The sequence below is a fragment of the Lactuca sativa genome, chromosome 1 (genome assembly GCF_002870075.4).
Source record: "Lactuca sativa cultivar Salinas chromosome 1, Lsat_Salinas_v11, whole genome shotgun sequence".
Lineage (NCBI taxonomy): Eukaryota > Viridiplantae > Streptophyta > Magnoliopsida > Asterales > Asteraceae > Lactuca > Lactuca sativa.
This window is the reverse complement of record NC_056623.2, coordinates 82,093,279-82,099,818: the sequence shown is the minus strand read 5'-3', so window position 1 is coordinate 82,099,818 and position 6,540 is coordinate 82,093,279.

The following is a 6,540-nucleotide window of genomic DNA, read 5'->3' as shown; positions in this document are numbered from 1 at the left end:
ACGCTTTGAATTGTCGAAAAACAATGAGTTCCACAAACCTCCCGGTCAATGAAGTTTCATGTTCTCAATCATGTGAAGTTTCATGTACGCTATCTAGTGAAGATACGATTAAATTTCTTCGGGAACAAATTGATTTATTAAAAATGGAAGTTGAGGACCTGAGATATAAAGGATATCAACTGAGGAAAGGACAGAAACCCCTGAAGGCTGAATTAGAAGCAAAAACCAAAGACTTTAGGAAACTTCAAGAAGAGTATAGCAACAAGTGTGAAAATTATAACTATATTAAGAGACAACTTGCTGCTGTAACTGAAGAACTTGATGACTTGAAAATTAAGTGTGGAAAAGTAGACGTTAGTTTTAAAAATTATACTGCATCAAGTCAGACAGTCGAGTCCTTATATGAAACCCAATTAAAATTCAAAGAAAATCAAAACAAGGGTCTAGGGTATGATAGTGTACCTCCTCCTTATAATCATAACTACACATCCATCCCTATGACAGAGGACGAAACTGATAGAGAGCCACATCTTCGATATGTCAAACGAGCTGGATTTGTGTCAGGAGGAGTTATTAATGTTGAAAATACTAATGTTTCTACTTCATGTGCAGGTAAAGTAGCAGAAGATGAGAACAAAGAGAGCACCATTGAACAAACCAACATCTCCTTGAACTCTAAATCTGTTGCTTCAAACTCAACTGCTTCTGATCAACCTGCCGTTGAGAAATACAGGCCACCAATTCTAACGCAACAGAATTCTTGTTGCAAGTGTGCATGTGGGAACAACAAGAGACAAGGCAAAGATACGCCACCAGGGGCAGGAAGAAACAATTTCCCAGTGAAGAAAAAGACTTGTTTTCACTGTGGAACACCTGGTCACATTGCCCGAAATTATCCAAATCACGCATACGTTCCTTACTACGCACAAGGCTGGCAGAACGCACCAAGAGGGAGATACTCCAAAAGATACCCGTCGAGATCACGATCAGACATTGACGACTGGAATGCCAAGAAGGCCAAGAATGTAACTCCCAAGGCCAAGAATTCAACTCCCAAGGCCAAGAATCAAACCTCAAAGGACAAGAATCAAAATCCCAAGGGCAAGAAGGGAATGTCGGCCAAGAAGCCAAATCCAAGAGATGCTCCCGTGAAGCCAAAATCAAAGTCATCTCAACGGCCGACATCAAGATCAAAAGCAAGTACTGAGCCACCCATCGAATCGAGCAAGAAATGGGTTAAACCCGAATACAAATGGGTTCCAAAGGTTCAATCTCCCAAATCAACTAACGACTCAAATATTTCTACATCTTCTGTTTGTGATAAGCAGGATATGTCATGGGAGAGAGTATCGTGCGTTGATGACAAAGGTCGACCCAGTTTCAAAATGGACTGGGTTCCAAAGACCAACTGATCCCGCTCTGTGTTGGAGTAGCTATGGAGGCATATCAGTGGACTTCGGTTTGTTGGTAGTGGCTGCTCCTGGCATATGATTGGGGACATCTCTCAACTGTACAACACTTAGAACATTGTTTGAGAGTATGTGTCCTTTGCGGGAAGGGAAGAAAGGAAGGGATCACTCATGGGGTTAGTGCTTAATGATATGAAGAATTTTCGGATCTGTTCTGAGATTATGCTTGCTGTTCTCAAACCTTCTGGATGCAAATTCAATCGGTGACTTACGGTTTGAGTTTTCTTCTCTATACTCCTAAGTTTTTCTTAAGCTGATTCGCTTTAAAGACAAATTTTTGTTTTAGGATAGTTTAAATTTGTGCATTAACCTTCGTTTCTATCCTATGCACAAATTTAGGGGGAGAAATAAAAACATTAGAAAATCAGAAAATCAAAAAAAATTATGTTGGTTATGAAATGTGTTTGAGGGAGATGTTTTGGGAAGTGATATTATCAAGTGATAACAGGCAACCTGAGTCTACGTAACGTACCCAAAGTTGAAGGGTCTATGCTCTGGTTTGATGCGTCGGTAGGCACAAAATTTTTTAAAATGGACTTGACTAGGGAGAGTTGAACTTAGGAAATTTATAGACTTGACAAATCTTGAACTAGTTAGATACGTTCAGCCTGACAATAGGACGCTCAGATAGGTTGAACAGGGAGATATATATGGGAATCTACTCGTCACATTAATTGAACCCGTACTTGGAACCGTGGTTTAACTTTCACTCGATGTGCGGATTCTGTCCTTAATTCTGGTTGGATGGGGCGACTGCTAAATTCCGATAAATTAGTTCTGTAGAATATCATTTTCTTTCTTTCCGTCTGTTAGCCATATGTTGTCTCCTTTGCGTGACTTCCAATCCGACCTGGTACATGACATATGCAACTCTATTTCTCTGCATGTTATATATGTGAAATACTTCTTATATGTTAGCCATATGTTGTCTCCTTTGTGCGACTTCTAATCCGACCTGGTACACAGCATATGCAACCTTCTACTTCTCAACCCCTCTAAAGTAATAAGTAATAGAATTCTGAATCTATCCTCTCTCTGAATGGTTGTCTGCTCACCCGGTGTAAGGAGTACTCTGGAAGTTCTTGATGGCTGGGGCATATCAGGAAGCGGGAAACACGTTCTAGTACACTTAAAATTGAACACATACAGATTGTCTATAGATCTCGCTGCTCAATTTAGGTGGACAACAATATCCTTGGTCGTCATCAGATGAATGGACCTTAAGATATAGTATCTAAGGAATTAGGATCAGATATAAACTTTAGGATTTTAAGTTCACCCTGTCTTGTAACAAATAGTATGTCCTAAATCTGTCATAATTTTTTGTGTTTAAGTGGACCACAATACCGACGCTCGACTAGACAAAGATGTGAATATGAAAGGTACCGACAAGTGGATAAAGGTTGTCTAAAAACTTTGATCCCAAATCATTCTTGAAGTTAGATATCATTTTTATTTTTGTTAAATTTGTCATAGTTTCTTCTAATTTAAATATTAGGGGAGAATTAAAAAAATTAAAAATAATGAAAAAAAATTCAAAAAAAAAATCAAAATCAAAGAAAAATCAGAAAAATTAAAAATCCAAAAATAGTGTTATTTCTGTTTTATTTCTTGTTCAGAAAAATCAAAAAAAAAATCCAAAAAATATTTTTGTTTCTGTTTTAATTTGTGTGCTAAGTTTTCTTTTAGTTTAGTTTTGTCTTGAAAAGTGATTTCAGGTATAGATAAGACTCATGGAGTTTGTGTTGGAGATTTCTGAGCCAAAGCCTCGTCCGTGAGCATCGAAGAATTCGCATTCGAAGGAGCAAGAAATGAAGATTATTCTTTCAACATTCAATCCTTCAACCCTAGAAGAAAGGTCAAGCTGACTTGAAGAATATGTGACGGATTGCATTGAAGCCTCGTCAATCAGTCTGCTGCTATCTTAAACCTGCTGAAGTGATCTAGAAGATTTGTTCTCTATGAAGATTCTCAAGTTGAAAGCATTATCTTTCAAGAATCAGTACGTCAATCCTCCTCACCCGACGTGCGTTCAAGGCCAAACTCTGAAGAAATGCCCAACTGCTCAAGATGAAGTCATTCATTGAAGATAAATGCTGAAGCCAAGCTCTCGATGAAGATTAACAAGAAAAGCCAGCTACTTTTTAGGGGGAGCTTGTTGGGACATTTAAGAAAAGAAAAGAAATCTATAAACCAAGGGGGAGATTGTTGGGTCAAAATATGGTTTATACTTTGCTTTTCTGGGCAATTGTATTTTTCTGTAATATTTGTGGAGTTTACGGTCATGTTTACGGTTGAGTTTACGGCCGTAAACACCTTACGGCCGTAAACCCATTTACGGCCCATGTTCACCAAGCCCATGTCCCCTTGTATAAATATAGGTGTTAGGGTGTGAGGAACAGATTGATGAAAAATAGAGAGTTTACGGCCAGAGAAGAACAAGTGTGTGTTTTGTGTGAATCTTGTAAGGGAACTTCATTCTAATCAATTCAATCAAGATTCATATTATTCTTCTTCTCCTTCTCTTCTACTTGATCTGAAATCATCCGTTTGATTGGGATTCCGCACAATCAAACGGATTTGATTGATACACAGGCAAATTAGGGACTTACAACAGGTACCGATGCAAGGTTCAGAGAAGATGGTGCCCGTTCAAGACTCATCTTTCATTTTGATTTATACTTTAGTGTCTATTATAATTTGACAGAACACACTTGTATTAAAATTATATTATTAATGCAATGGATGATGTTGTTGCTTGTTTACTACTTTTCATTGTTGTGATATTGTACATGACGTCCTCCGCCCCAGAACATTTTCGCCATTCATGGTTTTGGGGTGTGACAGATTGGTATCAGAGCATTGTTTATAGTGAATTAAGTATATCAACCCATAAAAGATATACAGACTATAAATACAATGGGATTAAAAATACTCTGACCAGGAGTTTATACTTTAAATAATAAAATATTTAAGTAAGTATACGTGCCTGCATTCATACTAAAATTAGTGTCACTAGGACAGTACAAAAGAATTACGACTGTTGGGCAACACAGGTGGACTTAGAGACATATAGTCAAAACTGGGAAGATATAGCATGATCACCTATATTATCCGAGGGTTGACTAGCATGTGCCTAAATGTAGTTGTGTGGTTGCAACAAGTCTAAAATCTTACCAACAATACCACAATGAGAACAGTAGAACATAACATAAAACTTAAAATACTATAGGGGTATTTGGTGTTACTATCAGTACTTTATACTTGAGAACTAAAAAGGGATCTTCATTACTAAGTTGATAGTTGCTAAGTGGATACACTAAGGCTATATGTAACTAGGATGTTATAGACTGAGAATCTGTGAAAATTTTGCTTTACCCCTATTCTGTGTGAATTTGGAGTTAAGATCACTTATTCGAAGTCCTATCCTGTTTCGATTACATATAACTGGTATGCACTTCACAAATAGTGATATAACTAATGAAGATTTTCTAAATAATTATCTATCTAGTTCATCTAATAATTATTTTCTTACCCCAATTCTCGCGTAGATAACATGGTTGGACTCCATCCCCACGGCAACCAGTACCTTCCGAATGAGGTCATTGCTGGATGGTTTGAAGAAGAACCAGAGAATGATCATCCTATACCTTTGAATGATCACCATGATGAAGACCTTTCAGATGATGCTAACTCCGAACCCGAGGTTGAGAACCTACCCCAGGCAGCTCCCTTTCTAATTCCTAACCCTCGTCCGACTTTTCAAGGCCCGACGCCTGAGTGGGTGGAATGCTTGGAAACATGGAGCCACGGACAAACCCATCCCATGCCATTTAATGGTGACCGAAGCTTCTATGACCTGAACAATGGGGGCTCAACAGACAAAATCTTGCCAATCTTGATCCGCAGAGTGGCCCGAAATGAGATTCAAGGCAGGATAGCCCTACATCAGATCACCGAAGTTGTCGCCGACGCGAGAATGCATACCCTCCGCACCATTCGTCTAGATGATGCTCACGAGAGATCTGAGAGAAACCATGAAACCCTGCTACAAGCACTGGCTGAATCACGAGCCGAAGTAATAGAGCTCCGAGTACGCCAGAGGGTGTATGAAAGACACCTACTTGATGTGGAACACCAACTGGTTGAACTGAGAGTTCACCATAGGGATGACCGTTGCCAGTAGTAGATGCTTTACTTAATTTTCCTTGTTAAAAGGAATCGTTTTTCTGTCTATGCTCTATGTGGCATTTTCTATGAAACTATCTTGTACTGTAAGTACTTTTGGTTAGGTCTTTATGCTGTCAAGAACTATCTTCTCTGGATATGATGTAAGACCCTTACAAGGTCATTTTCCCGAATCTTTAGGTCGTGAATATTCAAGATATTGGCAGTCGGCTAACTTCTGTGTCATTCTTTATTCAAGTACTCTTATCATACTTTCATTGGAGTCTATCTGAAACATGCTTTATTCAAGTCATTGTACTATAGTAATTTAGCTTCGGAGACATTTCCAAGTCTCTGTTAGTGGTTGGATCATGTTATTCACCAACCAACGATACCTCGACTTGAACGTCAAATGTCTTGAGACCATTGTTCGAACTTACTTCCACCCATTACTAGGACTGCATCATAGGGATGTAGGTCAACCCTTCATAAAAACACTTCCACTCAGTACTAGGACTGCATCATAGGGATGTAGGTCAAACCTTCGCGAACATACTTCCATTTCGTGCTAGGACTGCATCATAGGGATGTAGGTCAAACTTTAGAGAACATAGTCTTACTCTTTACTTGAACAATCGAAGTACATCTAGAGTCAACCAGAATAGCTCACAAATTCCTTATCTTTCGTGTTACAGAATCACGTCTTCATCCGGAAACAACCAACCGAACAACGAAACCTCTACTTTTCCTATGGACACCGCTACTTTTCAAGCCTCAGTTACAGCTGCCGTGACAGTTGTCCTTGCAAATCGCAACACTGTCAACGCAACCAAGACTGAAAAAGGAGTTGACAATCCCGATCGTGTTAACGATCCGAGAAATCAACAAATAGTAACAGTCGCCA